This window comes from Anoplopoma fimbria, chromosome 10, assembly GCF_027596085.1.
Source record: "Anoplopoma fimbria isolate UVic2021 breed Golden Eagle Sablefish chromosome 10, Afim_UVic_2022, whole genome shotgun sequence".
Classification (NCBI taxonomy): domain Eukaryota; kingdom Metazoa; phylum Chordata; class Actinopteri; order Perciformes; family Anoplopomatidae; genus Anoplopoma; species Anoplopoma fimbria.
In genome coordinates, this window is record NC_072458.1 from 10710629 (window position 1) to 10727494 (window position 16866).

Genomic DNA, 16866 nt, shown 5'->3' on the forward strand with positions numbered 1-16866 from the left:
TCAATCAAATTTTTTATATTAGGTAAATGGCATTTGATCCAACATTACATACGCTTATGGAGTGCAGAGCAAAGTCTTCATGAGCAGGCCTTTGGAGAACGAAAATATGGGGCGTACACGGAAAACAAACGGCAAACTGGTTTGTAATTAATGATTTAAGATTCCCTGATTAACGGGATTTAATGGGCAGACATGCTTCTCTACGAGCAACATCTCTATATGCAAAGCATGTTGCAGATTTTAGAGATCATTTTTATAACATCTTTGATAGTAAGTTAGTTAAAAATCGCCCTAATAGGGGAGGAGGAAAAAACAATCATCTATCATCCCTTCAACTGTGGATATACGTATGGATGCAACACAAGCCTAGCAGCCACATGACCTTCATTACTGGAAAATAGAAATCTTTGAATGACATCTTTGTGACTTGCTGTCACAAAGATGTGTTGGGCAAGCTGCTATAACTAAAAAAGTAATAACATTACTTTAAAAGTTATTTGTCAGCAAATAATATGTCAGAATAATTGTTAAATTACTTTCTGTCAGATGTGCCTTTAAACCACTCCAAAGCCTCCACCCCACACATCCTATCCTCTGTATCCAAACGTGCAAAAATAAATAAAATGAGACAGGCTTGAAAAAGTGCAGAGCATATAGTTTGGAGAGATATACCAACTCCATCCATCCATCCATCCATTTTCGTCCGCTTATCCGGGGCCGGGTCACGGGGGCAGCAAGCTAAGGAGGGTCCTCCAGACGTCCTTCTCCCCAGCAACACTTTCCAGCTCCTCCTGGGGAACCCCCGAGGCGTTCCCAGGCCAGACGAGATTTATAATCCCTCCAGCGTGTTCTGGGTCTACCCCGGGGCCTCTTACCAGTTGGACGTGCCTGGAAAACCTCTAAAGGGAGGCGTCCAGGAGGCATCCTGATCAGATGCCCGAGCCACCTCAGCTGGCCCCTTTCGACGCGAAGGAGCAGCGGCTCTACTCCGAGCTCCCTCCGGATGTCTGAGCTCCTCACCCTATCTCTAAGGCTGAGCCCAGCCACCCTACGAAGGAAGCTCATTTCGGCCACTTGTATCCGCGATCTCATTCTTTCGGTCACTACCCAAAGCTCATGACCATAGGTGAGGGTTGGAACATAGATGAACTGGTAAATCAAGAGCTTTGCCTTACGGCTCAGCTCCTTCTTCACCACAACGGTCCGGTACAACGCCCACATCACTGCTGACGCTGCACCGAACCGCCTGTCCATCTCCCGTTCCATTTTACCCCCACTCGTGAATAAGATCCCGAGATACTTGAGGGAGGGAGTTCAAGTATCTCGGGATATACCAACTCTTAACAGCTATTGTTTCATTAGCCCCAAGTGACTTATACAGCACTCCACACGTCCTGTTCTCACCTTATATAAACAGGTGATACCTGAATGTAGACTAACCAGTAGCTAATGTTAGGAAGCCAATCTACAAATGCAAAACGTGTAACAAACTCTGTCATTACCAGGAAGGGCATTTATCTTCTTTGGATTGGGGTCGCCTCCCTCCACATTAAAAACCAGTCCCTCTACAAAACCATCAAAGAAGAAATTGAAACACTCATGGTAAAACAGCAAACAAGCCGTGTATAATACACATGCAGTATAAATGTATACTGTAGACTATCACTGTCATATACAGTATAACTGGCTCCACAGACCTTGATCCGTCTTTGTCTCAGTACAAAACAAAATTCACTGGAGATCTAAAACAATAACTAAATACAATGTTGGCACCGACCCTACGACTGTGACACATGAATGCAAGCTCAAACTTAATTAACTCAAGCTTATTAGTGATGGCAGTTACAATGAGAACAGATAACAAAAGATTGAGAGCTGCAGCGCACACCCATGTACACACAAATGGTGATACAGACAGAAAAGAGGGATCAAGATAAGACCCATGATCATTGGGTTGATAACGTGGAGATAGAATAGATTTATGCATGTTTTGACATGCTCCACGCAATTCCATCTATGAAAATACTGACGTTAAATCTCCTAGTAAAGCGATGTGAGGCATTATCGCCCACATCAAGCTGATTAGATGTGAGATACACTGAAATCCAGTGTGTTATCATTTTGTGCATGTAATGTATAGCGGCAGGATTACATCCTATATACGTACATGTAGGTGTTAACTAGCTTTAACTTCTTTTTACATAAGTTTGTACTTATATATGACATTTGCTCCTATATTTTTATCCCTACATTTCACACTTTGTATCTTTTTAGTGTGTAACTTTTTGTGCACACTGAATTTAAACAAAGTGTAATTATTCTGCCACCAGAATAACTACACTCTGTTGCTAGTAGCAACCACTACAGGCACAGTTCTATAGCAGTTTAACTGACATTGTTACATCCAGTCTCTGTGACCAAGCAAATATTAACACAGGCCTCTTTTATCTACTCCCCAAATGCCCTTGTTATGGCATTATTGGTAGTTCTTCTTTTTATTAACAGCCGCGATCAGTGTGTGCCTGGTATTTTTTTCACATTGTGAGTGTGTGTGTGTGTGTGTGTGTGTGTGTGTGTGTGTGTGTGTGTGTGTGTGTGTGTGTGTGTGTGTGTGTGTGTGTGTGTGTGTGTGTGTGTGTGTCATCTAGGCTGTTGGTTCTCAACCTGGAGGTCTGCACCCACAAGAGGGTTGTGCGACAATTTCAGGGGGATCATAAAGTATTTATTTTGTTTATTTGGTTGTACAAAGTTAGGAAAGCAAAGTTTCCCACCCTAGATGTAGAAGTTTATCTAGTTAAGATGATTTTGGTAAAAAAACTGCCTCTTATTTGCATTTCTGCAAGAAAGAACTGACAATACATGTTGATTTCTCTGGTATTTTTCCCTCCCAGTCCAAGTGGGCTTTTAGCCTGGTCTTATAAGTTGCAGCATATCTGAAATACCTCTGGTCTTTCCAAGTTTTATTGTGCGGGAAAAATAAAAACATGTAAACCCTTGTCAATAGGTCTAAAGGTACTAAGAGGTCCAGAAGTACGAGGGTAATGAGCAGGCCTACTGCTGAGGGGTTTTTGCACTGAGGCTACTCTGAAGTTCACACAGGGAAAAGTTATTGCTGTGGCAACAGCCTACTTTAGTATTGACAACATTATGAAATGGCAGTTTGATCATGAGACTGGTTCTGCTGTATTTAGCTAAGGTCAGGAGTGAATCAGGCAAAGAGCCTTGGAGCATTCCACTTCTTCTAAAATGATTTAAATAGCAGTTGTCTGACCACATACTTCTCCCCCAGGCTGTTGCTACAGATAAGAATATGTTCTTAGTCAACTTGCTTTGTTATGTAAAGGTCAAAAAATACTTTCCAAAAGCACAGTTTTCTCTGAGTGAGTCGGACGTAGTTGTGGAGGAGTTCTTCATCCTGATAATTTTTACAATGATGCTTGGTTTAGCAACTGGTATGTAACTGACAATATATAATTTGCAGCAACAAACTAAGCTTCAAAAGTGACAGCAGGGCCGACCTTTGATAGCTATTTATTGAATCAGGATCCAGTATTTTATCCACAATTTGACTCTCTCATGGAATCTAATACGGCCCAGCTCCCAACATTTGCAAATTATTAAAGTTATCACTAAAACACAATGATCTGTAATTTCCTTTTGTCCTTCCTTTTATTTTGTGGCAGCTTAACTAGCAGGGACGACCCTGCTCTCCACTGAGCCACAGTCGACTTTGGCACTCAGAAAATGGCGCTATGTGGACATGGGCACTTCGCCGATCCACAAACATGGTTTGGTGGATCGGTTACATAGAGGAAATCCTTGCGCCCTGAGAGAGCACAGAGAGCATTCTGATGGATGGAATTAGACAAAACCGCCAACATGGCGGAAAGCCATTAGGTATCCCTGCCTCTTTTTATCTGATCCATCACCCAGAAATGACACATTTTGGAAGAAATGGGTTGAACACATTGGTAATTTACATTCATTCTTTAGTTTGAATACAGACAAAAAAAGCCTCCGCTGTCAACTTGCCAATTGTTGATGCACTATCAGTCATGTTCCAACGCTAGAGATTTGAAAGATCCAGCAAAGACCAACCAAAAGTGTCCTCTTTTTTCCCACAACACACCTTAAATAAGTATGTTATGTTACAATGGTGGTTACGTTCAAAACGTCAGCCAGGTGCAATAATGAGTGGACATGGGAGGTCTTCAGTCTGCCAGCTATTTATTTGTTTATTTCAAGTCTGACTGGGGACATTTCCTTTCTTATAAAAAGTAACATACTTTAACTAAGTAACCTCACATGGATGTCCTGGTTGTATTAAAGGTTGATTTTCTGTCATCTTTTAAAAGCTACATTTTGAATTGCTGTCATAGGGATATTGCGTGCCTGATAGGTTGCCACAGTGCAGGCGAGCTCGGCGCTCCTCATTTGGAAACCAGTGAAGTGTAAATGCCACAGGATGTTGTTGGCTCTTGATAGCACCGGTGGCACCCATAACTCTGGCACCCAAAGGAGCTTCAAAACATCCTGAAAAAATGGAATAGAATACTATCTCTGCTGACAACTGTCATCTATATTTCAAACGGGAGTTTAATGACTATATTAAAAGCCCTATTAATCTTCAGTAATGATACTGTATGGTTATTACCTTGGCGCACTATGTGTGGATGGTGGTTTTGTGCTAGAGGAGGTAGATCAAACAAATCATTTTTATTTTGAGCTGCCACACTGAAGTGGGGCATTTGTTAACATTTGGAAATGACACCTAATTAATGGAGACAGTATTGTGGGTAAAATGACAGCCTATTGACCAGGTATGAGCCTCTAATCTTATACATACAGTGCTTTTCCTACTTTTCTGTACAAACATCCCCGAAGCAGAAAGTAAATCTTTTTTCTTTATTTCAAACAGGGACATTTACTTCTCCACTCTTGTTCAGCCATTTCTCCAACGTACTGTTCTGCCCATTTCATACCAAATAATTTGGTATGAAATGTGAAGAGAAGGGTTTGCTTTCCTTCACACGTCACCTCAACTGAAGTGTCTGCAAGTCAACTAAAGGGCATCTCATTGTATAATTTGATATTCAGATAAATATTGACACTCGGCTCCACCCGCACTCTGAAAATGTATTTGAAAAGAGCCTGACTGTTGCTCCATTACAAGCTCAGAAGTCACAGAGATGTCCTCCACAGAAGAAAACAGACAGAAAAGAGATGAAACAAGAGGAGGTTCGAGGAAAAAGACAGAGGGCAAGAGTTTAAGGCAGAGGGAGAGGGACGTGGCTGTTAAAGATGACAAGGGATGGAGGCATTCCAAAACTGAAGGACGGAGAGAGAGAACCGAGGGACGGGGGAGTGAAGGGCTCAGGCTTTCATGTGTTCTGCAATTGAGCTTGAAAATTGCGTCCTATACTCTAACTTAAATGCAAACTTTCATTCCCCTCCCCATTTCTCATTTGCTACCTTTATCTCTCTCTCTCATCTCTCCCTCCTTCTCTCCTTCTCTCCCTCCCTCCCTCCTGCCCCGGCCTTCCTCTCTTGATTCCTTGTGCGCATGAAAGCGACAGGCCTGTCTGATCCCAGGTTATGAATATTATATGAATATTAAACTCCTGCCTCCATACTTTTGTTTATGCCAGGCCTTTTGAGGGCACGTCCACTCCATTTTTCCTTCACCTTGCACCCTCACCCCGGCTGCTCATCTGTTTAATAATACCCTCACCTTGTATCTTATATGATCCTCTACTCCCGGCTAACCCAGCACCCTATTCCCTTCTCCTCAAGTTGATCCCTCCCTGTGGCAGTGTGCGTTATTAGGTAATATTAAACCCTTTTTTTCTCCCTCCCTATAGGCGCAGATGTCTTTATGTTTGCCTTTGTGATTATGTGAGTGTCTGCAAGAGGGTGCTTTGCATGCCTACTAGGCAGTGTCGGAGAGTTATTTTGGTGTGGCAGCCGAGGCCCCAGGTGTGAGGAAGATATTGGAAAAGGCTCTTATTGAGCCAGTTCAAGTTAGACACAGTTTAAGGGACTGCATTTTGTCATGGCTGTTCACTCAGCACAGTTTTTTATTTTGGTGGGTTAGGGGCTGTAATCTCTTTTGGATCTATGATAAAAATATTTCCTGTAAAAAAAGCATATCAGTAATGACAGGGTGTTTGTTTGGATAATTTTACTCGTTGTGACCACGTCGTCTGCTCACATTGATTATTAAGTGATCATCCTGCATTTAACAGTAAATGGCAGCATGACACAGCCTGAATGAGGCAGTGTAAGGAGTGCGTGTATGTGTGTGTGTAAGCCTGCATGTTGTGTACCAAAAAGCCGTTTGGTAAAGTGCGACTGCTATGTTCTGAGCTATGAAATTCCCATCTCATTCTGGGCACTCTCCCGCAACCCTATTTCCATGAAATTAAAGCATAATGCCAGGCATCATGACTTGGCTTCTCCAATTCGGACACACACATGCTAAAAAAGAAATGTAATAAAATAAAAAACAGTGGAGCATGTAAGAGTTTGCAGAGCAGAACTCAGGGAATAAAAACCAGAGATAGGTCTTGGATTTATAAATGTGGAGGGAAGATTAGAGGATCAGAGAATCGGAGCCTTTCTGGCTCGCTGATCTGAACTCTCGCCATGTTGTAAAGGCACACGATGATGGACTTAATTCAGCTGGAACACAGCGGGACAGGGGAAGTGGATCCAAATTTGATCAGGTACAATGAGGGTTTTTAATATTCCCTAAATCTGCTATGATCAAAATAACTGGTGAATAAGCCAGGGGCATGAATAAATTGGAACTAACTGCTTTTAATATGTGACATCCCTGTTAGTGATGCAGTAACACACTTTTTGTAAAAAAAAAAAAATAGACAAACAAATGAACATAAATACAATGCTTGAATCGAAGGCTACTTAAAATCTTTACTGTATTGTTAACTGATTGAACATCATGTTTTTCAGCAGTGCCATTATTGACATGCATCTCTATTTATAAAAGAGTGCACGATTGTCTGTTATGTTTATCTCCTCTCTGTTCATGTGTGACGACTTAATTTAAAGTAAGACTGGGCTAAAATCTTCCGTCACAATAAAGGACATTTCATAGTTCGATAACGTTAAATATATAATGGCATGGCATGTTTTTAATAAATAAATAGTCTTTGTGAAATCACCACATGGTGTTGTATACTAATGTTTGACTTAAATACTTGACAAATGTAGTATTTTCTCATTTAATAAAGAAAAGTGCAAATTGATCCGATTTTTGTGAGAAATTTGAGCTAGTATGTACTTGTTTTTTTCAATTTAGATAATGCACATATATCGCGATATCTCGATATGTGCTTTCATCAAAATACGATTCCATTAAAATATGATATATTATCATATTGAATTACCGCCCAGCACAAATTTAAAGACCTGAATTCAATATTCAGAGCATATTTAATGCTTCCACATGGCTCTCAACATGGCGACAGCTGAGCCGGCGGTTCACAGCTAACGGTGCTAACAGTGCTGACAGAGCCAACAGTGTTTACCTGAGGGGGAACCGGAGAGTGGGTGCTACGCTACTGCAACGACACCATCAGTCACGGCTGCTTTATCAGGTCTGACCCAAATATGACAGCAGTGCGGAGCGGCGGCTGTGAGCTTACCAGTGTGACACGCTCACAGGCACTAAAAGGCACGCACTGCACACCCGGCTTTGTCAACAAAGCACAGAGAAGGTCAGATTACAACATACAAAGAGGGAGAGCAACTTAATTCTCTGCTCAGGTAGACATTACTCCACTATATCTTAACATAGTTAATAGTTTTAGCCGGTACATTTATGCTCTGAATATCATATAGAGCAGTGGTTCTCAACCTTTTTTCAGTGATGTACCCCCTGTGAAATATTTTTTCAGCAAAGTACCCCCGAACCAGCGCAAAGCATTTTTGGTTGAAAAAAAGATGTAATACACAGCGCTGTGCCATCAGTGTCTGATTTATTAAACTGTCAACACTGAAGATTGCATTGTTGCATTGAATTCAGTTTATGAACTTACATTTATATTTTATTGAATATTTATTAAATAACTATTTTAAAAGGATTTTTGAATGGATGCTAATTTTAAATATATATTTTTTAAATCTCACATACCCCCTGGAGTGCCTTCACGTACCCCCAGAGGTACATGTACCCCCATTTGAGAACCACTGATATAGAGTACCTTAAGGGTTTGGCAGACCATCCATGTTGTCAGCATTGGATAGCTCTGCTCTATAAGGAAGCATCTGCATCCAAGCTACAAACACAAATGTGAGAACACATGAAAAGCACACATCTTAAAGCCTCACATGATAACATATCGGAGGGATAAACAACACAAGGTACTTTATATTTTCCTTTCTTAAAAGAAATCAGCAAAATAATCAGTGTGTGCTTCCAGCTGGTGCTGTGGGGATATTATGTAATGAGAATATAAAGAGGGTATAAAAAGATTACAAAGTTGAAAGAGCACTCTGCATTTGTGGCACGTTATGGCTGACTCTCAACTACATATTTTGTATTTTTATTACATACATTTTGAGATTTCTGGTTTAGTGGAGACTACTGTGGGGCGACAATGTGACAATGCAGCATGTACAATGGAAGACAGGGGGAAAATGCTGGGTCAGTGCCTTTGGCTTTTACCAGGTCAGGTGTAAAGCATGGACCGCTTACACATACTGCAGCATTTACAGCTAAACTACCAGAGGTCTAAGATGCAGCCCAAATCAGCCTTTAATGGCAAATTAAAAAACCTCTTCAATTTTGCTGCCTTCCAATGTTGTGTTAACCGCTTAAATTTCACTTTGATTTTCACTTTTTTGCCTTGTGTGCAAATTGTGTTGGGTATAAAAAAAATTGCGTCGCCAGATGGGGCTTTATACAAACACACAAACCTCAACAAGAAAATACATAAAAACAAAGCCAAACACACATTTTCAGCCTTAATCGCATCTTCTCATCCACTCTAATGAATAAAGCTGAACTACATCTAATGCATGTGAATGGGAAAGTATGTCTGAAGCTTTCTGTGGCCAGTCACGATAGAGACAGAACATTATAGTGTTATAGGAGGCAGCGGCATGTGGTCAAGAACTAGAAACAATTCTGTGCAGTGAGACAGAGGCAGACGCATAGTCTGTATGGGCCACACACACACACACACACACACACACACACACACACACACACACACACAAACACACAAACACACAAACAAGCATGTGCAGCAGTAGCGAGCCCAGGGGAGATAGCGGGGTGGTGTAACTAAACACAATGATTACCCGGCCCACACAGCCTCTGGTTCCTCTCCCATTATTGGCTTGTAGATGAAATCGAGGTCGATTGATCACCCAGTCGGAGACTCTGCTACTGCACAGCTGTGTGTGTGTGTGTGTGTGTGTGGCAGTAATCGTGTTGAGCGTGGTGTGTATTCTGCGTGGAACCGTCCTTGTTTTCAGGAACATGAGCACATGTTCTGGGTGTGGTTGTGATTGTATCTTTCTGTCTGTTTGTATGCATCTGATGGCTCACATGCTTTATCAGCCCATTTAAATGCCTGTTTACCGTTATGTTTATCCGTGTATCCGGGAACGAAGCCCACTCCCCTCTGAGCTTGCATCCCTGAGCGAGAGCTTCCTAGATGTCTGAGCGGGAGGTATGAAGTACACACACACATACGCAGGCACACACATACACACACACAGACTAATATGCCTCACTTCCTCAGGGCGTAGGATGAAAAGAATTTTTAAACACAGAGCTGTCTGAGGGACCCTCATACATATTTCATCCTGCCGAGCTCATCCTGCTATCATAAAGCAGATTAATTGGACATTTACTCAGGCATCAATCGATTTAGAAAAATATATCTGTGTTACGTTCTCACTTCCCCGCCCACGCTCACTCAGCTTCTATATTGCTCTTATGTTTCTATCATCCTGTTTGCTCTCCCTGGGGTTTAGTGAAGCGGCGGCCTGGAGTGGCCATTATGACGGTGTCAGACCCGGGCGATCTTGTCAGCCCGAAGAAGTGCTGTTTGTGTGTTGGTGTGTGTGTGTGTGTGTGTGTGTGTGTGTGTGTGTGTGTGTGTGTGTGTGTGTGTGTGTGTGTGTGTGTGTGTGTGTGTTATCACATTCATCCTTACAGTAGTCACTCAGCACTCTACACTACATTATTCTAAGCAGGGACGTTTTTCTTAGAGAATGGCACAGCCAATCACAGCGATGGGGTACAACTAGGAAAGGTAGGCACTCAGCACCGGTTACTAACCTTCTAAATGTGTGGGCTTGACGTCAAACCTGATGCAGAATTAATGTCTCATTACATGTCGGAAAAAAGCTTATTGTTTAATGGAATTGATCTTATTAAAATTATCGTAACTCCTGATTTTGCAGGTATCGCACACCTAAATTGTGTTAGGTTTACTGCTGTAAGAAGATTTACAATAACCAAACAAGGTCTTCTTGATCTTCTTGACTTAACACAGCTAATCTTGCAATTATAACAAGTGAAAAGAAAAATGGGGATACATTTTTAAATTAAGGGCTTATTGCCAAAGTCCATCAAAAAACTAAAAATGGTTAGTGTTTCTAGTGCAAGTGGTATTCTTAAATTATATACCAAAATGGTGGTAACACGATAACCACCACTAATAATGGTAGAGGGACAGTTAATAAGCTTCAGTTATTTTACTGTTAACTAATAATTAAATTATAGTTAATAATGTTTACTTTGTTATTTTATCCGTGTTATTTTTAAGTTTGTATGATATAAAATAATTAGTGAAACAATAAAATATAAGATATAGAAAAGAGATGATAACAATTCTGATTATATGAGTAAACTATTTAAACAGTTTATTGTTGCACATATTAAAACATTTTATGAATTATAAGAAGTATTTTGTTAACCTTAACAAGTTATCTTTCAATATTACAGATTGATGGACTAGAAACCAATTATTAACCATCGACAAACTAAACTATCCAAATAATGTTTATGCTTTAAGTTTAGCAAAATATGATAATCATCAGTTACAACTTTTTAATAGGCATTCAAATCTTATCTATAGACGATTTACAAGCAATTTCTTAAAGGTTTACAAATCATTTGGTAATCATCAACAAATACTTTGTATAGTATATAAAATGATTATTGTTTGTGCAACAATAAACTTTTAAAATAAAATAAATTATAGCAAACATTCACTTTCATTTCATTGTTTGTAGACAGTAAATAACTATTAAATGAAGTTATTAAATATCAGTTTACCATTTGTCAATGACGGTTACCATTAAGTGTTACCAATACATTTTTGTATTACTGTTTCATAAAAGAAAAGACTAATGACTTTCAAATTTTTCTTGTTGCAAATTCATCCTATGAAAAGTCCAAAACCCACAACATGTTGATACTACTAACGAATACTGAAGTACTAAAGAACGGTCCGGTCTAAAAATTATCATTCTGATATAGGAAAAAAAATACACTCTGCCATGTATGTATTTCTACAAACAATCAGAATCGTCTTGGGTAGCGCCGGTGTCAGAGTAGACAGAGCAGCTAGCTGAAAAGATGGGGTATGCAGCATGAGATACGCGGCCAATGGCAGGTCTGTACCCACAGTCTGACACTAAACGAGTTCCCAGTGGGCACACAGTCACTCCCTTCCATTGGAGTGTGTTTTACCCAGGAAGTGTAAGTATTGCTTGGAGTTGCTCTCCCCAGTCTGAATGTGTCAGACGCAGTGAGCAGGAGTGGAGTTGAGTCTCTATCCGGTGAGCGCTCTGGGAGGGAGGATAGGTTTTTTTTTCGCTGGAGGAAGTCCCAGTCTGATGCTGTGTGGGTGTCAAGTGGAGATATCTTACACATGAATGCATGTGCCACATGACACACACACATGATTAACTGTGTTTTAGCTCTACGAGTGATGTCAGGCTGCTCCTCTGGGCCGCTCTCGGTCGGAGGAAGCTAACGAGTGTGTGCTGCCTTATGCAGATGAGTGTGTGTGCGATTGTGTCAGCCTGTTAGTGTATCTGTCTGCTGTCTCAGTCAATAGTCTGAAGCAACGGGAGCACAAAATCTCTGCTGACAACCCAGTGGCTCGAATGTAACGCGGAAATCGTTCTCACCCATCTGTGCCTATTGCACCTGCTTTCACTTAACCGCGACACTTTAGTCGCTGCACTCGAGAATTAAACGCATTACAAAAGCCAAATTACTTTTTGTTGATGAATTGCCTTCAGTGGACTGATAATACACAAAGCAAAAACTGATCAAAAGATAATCAAATTTACTTCTGATAGGAAACAACTTAATAGAAGATCAGACACGTAGAGTGGGTGGTGCATTATTATAATTTTTTTTAAACACAACTGATTTCAAGGTGCTTGTACAATTCCTGTCTTTGCACAGTGCTGAACTTTGTCTGCACTTTGGTCATAAATTACTGTCGTACTGTCGACTTCCTCCAGCACATTAAGGCAGTGAGACTAACAGACGCTTGGAACAAAATGACAAGTGTTCGGGAGAATAGTCGCTCAAGGATGCAGAAACTTATTCTTACACCGTGGACAAAGGTGATTTTACAGAGGTACTCAATCATTTATCCTGCATCCATCCTGCATTAATACTGCAGACGCACTGTCCTTGATGTTATACAGCAGACGGCTAGGAGAATATTGTCACCGTAAGATCTGATGTCCTTCACACAAGTTGTTACCAGACAAGACCGCAAACTTTTCAAAACAGTTCATCGGGAATTAAAAAATGTGATGCTTTAATGGAGTTGATAGAAAGAATTAATCCCAGTGTAAAGTAGGTGTTTTGTGCTTCAGTCAGCATGCTGTTTGTTGCAATTACATGATTAATAATGAGCATTTATCATGATCTCTTCTGAAATATGAATAGACAGCATCCAAGTAAACCACAGAATATTTATCTAATTTCTTATTATTGTGGAGGACTAACATAATTGATCACTACTGCTCACGGTCATTAGCTATGAGTAAAGGCCCAGTCACACCAGCATTTAACATCACAACTGCACAACTTCATTTTAATGAAATAGTCACAATCAGTGAATTTGCTCAAGGAACGACTTAAAATCCTGCAATTTGCCGATAGCAAGGAAGGGAGAACCAAAGAGTCTAAAATGACAGAAGTCCTTGTAGCTTATAGACCTTTTTACAGTTTTAAACAATGATGATGTACGTGAGTGCGCACACGCAGTTTTTGCATTATAGATCAAGAATGCAAACTAAACAAACTGACTTTCCAGATCCTTGTGCTTTTAGTGAGTGGGCAGAATACATTAGCAATAGGCCGAATATTTGGTGGCAAGATATACTCATGTATTTGGTGTAGCAATGTTACACCAGCAAGACATTAAGGACACAGTCAATAGATGCAACGTTATCTGTTGTCAGGTACAGAACATAAAATACTAGGACAGTTTGAGTTTTAAAAGGGGCGCCACAGGGGCCAGAGGTCAAGAGGTTTAATAGCTAGAAGCCATTGAAACCGCCAGTGCTTCTGTTTACCGAGTGACCGTGTTAACTGGTGACTCTCAGTCAAAAGCGTCCGTGGTTGCCTAGTAGCGTAAAATGTCACTTGCGTTGCCAACATGAGCGCAAATGGTCTATTAGATAGGTCTCAAAACACTTTCCATTAACCTTTTATGTTACAGCCCTGGTAGCGACCAAGCTCATGAATTTGCTAACTGACAGTTAGCAAGCTAGCTAGCTTGGAGAGCTGTTTTTCCTCTTCACTAACTCTTTATTGAATAGAAATATGTACAATCTTGAGAGCAATATACCAGGGGAAGTAAAGGGAACAGTACTGAGAACTATTCTGTGACTGATATATACTATCTCGCTGGTGTGTTAGCTTGCTAGCTGCAGTAGTTCACCAACCAGCCCTTCGAGTAATCCCTAGATCACCAAACTATGCAAAGATGCATGGATGAATTGGGCTGTGCCACTTTGTGTTGTTAAGGTTTAACTTAAGCCGAGCACCATCCCAACGTATTTCACCTTGTAATAGCTGACTAAGGACTAATTTTGCTTCTCCGTCCAATCCACTTAGTTTGTGCCTAATAGAGAGTTTTGTTTGTGGTGCACATTAACTCATACAAACTTAATGAAGAGCCCCTATCTGACATTCAATGATTTATACAGAAAGCTTTTGTATTTGTCACACGATGACTATCTCATCTCTCAGGCCTTTTCCTTCCCTCTTTGTCTTGCACACCCACATGCACGAATACACACAAAACACTTAGTCCTATTATTTTAGCTTAGGACTACTTTTCTTATAAATAATCCATTTGTGACCCTTTTTATACATCAAATTGTCATGTTTGTTATTTTTTATTCTCTTGAATTTAGCAATCTTCCAACGTTAACTCATTAGCCTCAATAAAACTGTCACAGGCATTGACAATTACTGTAAATAAGAGTTCAAGAAAAAAATTCAGAATCAGAAATTATTCCTGATAGTCCTAGAAGTAGCCAACATCTGTCTTTTTTTTTTGTTTGCGTGTGTGGTCCATCTGTTTGGGTATTTTACTTTGTGACAGATGTAAGGTACATTGGGCTTATTGTATTATCATCTAAATACCTAAAGTAAATTATTTTAGAGTTGGGATTAATCTGCCCAGCGGGCATTATAGCTCAGACTAGAGTTTCTGCGAAGTCTGCATGTCGTGTATATGTATTTTTGGATTTAGAATAGATTAATGTTAATTGCATGAAGTGTCCTTTTTTTGTCCTTTGATGTCATGTACAGTACACTGTGATAAAGGCTTCACACTGAAACGTGTCAGCAGATTTGCCAGCCCATTAGTCGGAAATAAAATGATCCAAAAATAATCAAGGTGACTTTTTGACTACTGCCTAATTTCTTTCCTAATAACTTTTTTGGGGAAAAAAACCACTGTACAGATCATCCAAAAGCGTGCATCTTATACTGAACGTTTTATGAAGAACACACACTAGCGATCCTCTAAGACTTGTGCAGGCGAGCACATATCATGCTTGATTGACATCACTCAGACTCTCTTGTTCCATTTTGTTGCACCTATAGGGGCGGGATAATAACACCTGTATTGCTCTTAAGATGGGACTGATCTGATCATGACTCATCATGACTGACGTCACAGATCCATTTACTGATCTATATAAATATGTAATAATGGTGGAGGATGTCCCACCTGCCGTGTTACTACTGCAAAGAAACTATTTAGCTATGCTAGCATCTTGAGCACGACGGTCGAGATATACAGATGTCTGATGCCATTTTTTTCTTCCCAACATCAGAATTTGCGTATTACACTAAATAAAGTGTGAACCCATCATAATGTAACACGATGCTACCTCCATTGACGTTAACTGTTAGCTACGTTATTTAGCTAAACAGGACTGCGCTGCCCACCGGCTGCTAACGGCTGCTAACGGCTAACATTAACTAGCTCTCCTCCTGCAGTAAATAGCCAGCCTAGCTCCACACAACTTTAACCAGAGAACAGAGTATATTATATCTAGACTTGGCTGGCTGGATTCACAGCAGCAGCCGCCAAGCCCTGAGATGAGTCCTCTGGATAAAATGAACTTAGACAGGTGATGATAAATGCTGTAGATCATGAGCCTCTCAAGACAGGGGGAGAGATGATGGGATAAAAAGTGGGATTTGGAGAGCACGGTGAGACAGAAATGGGTGTGATGCGATGAGGAAACCTAGAGTGAGAAAGAGGGCGAGGGGTAGTGGAAAAGAGAGATGAGCGGAGAGGAGAGAGCGATGGCGTGAGAAAGCAGCGGATAAAGAGCTTGTGAGCTACGAGTGCCGGAGCCAACGGCCTGTTCTCCTCGCATTCATCAGCCCAAAAACACTCTTTTCCACATCGTTCCTCCATCTCCTCCCTAACATTACATTACATTACAGTCATTTAGCAGACGCTTTTATCCAAAGCGACTTACAATCAGTAGTATATTATATATCATTCACCCATTCACACACTGATGACAGGCTACCATGCAAGGTGCCACCATCAGACTCTAACTAACATTCATGCAACATCCAGTCCACACCGATGGCAAGCCTTCGGGAGCAACTTGGGGTTAAGTATCTTGCCCAAGGACACATCGACTGCCGAAGCCGGGTATCGAACCACCGACCCTCTGATTGGAGAACTACCTTGCTCTCCACTACGCCACAGCCGCCTCCCGTTGTCAACAGCTTCTCCTCTCACACCGGCGATCTATATAACGTTTGAGCACCTTTCACTCAGCACTTCCTCTATGCATTGCGTGTCGTGATGCGATGCATGAATTATGTAGATTGGCTGAACATTTGGCTTCAGAACGAGGGGATTTCACGGAGTCTCGGTAAATGCCAGTCACTTTAATGTCGTATTTCTGCACTGCACATGCAGTGTTGCATTGTGTTTGTTTCGAAGATTGCATCGCCATTCAAAATAGAAAGATGATAAGCTGCAATGAGAATTGCTCTGTTGGTAAAGATATATTATTGTCTTTTTAAATGCATATGCAAATATGTGAGAGAATCTACTTTGACTGAGGAGAGCCGACTTCAACCAAAAGTGCAGAAAGAGAGATGAAGACGTGAGAAGCGAATAAGAGAGAAAGAGCGAAGTGACAAAAGAAAATGAGGGAACTGGCTGAAGGGTGTTTGGAGGGTAGAGCAGGTAGAGAGGGAGGGAAGGGAAGGAGGAGGAGAGGGAGAAGGGGGGGAAGGAGGAGGAGAGGTAAGTGTAGAATAAGATGTGATATTGTTAATGCTACAGTAAATTAATATTCGTGTGA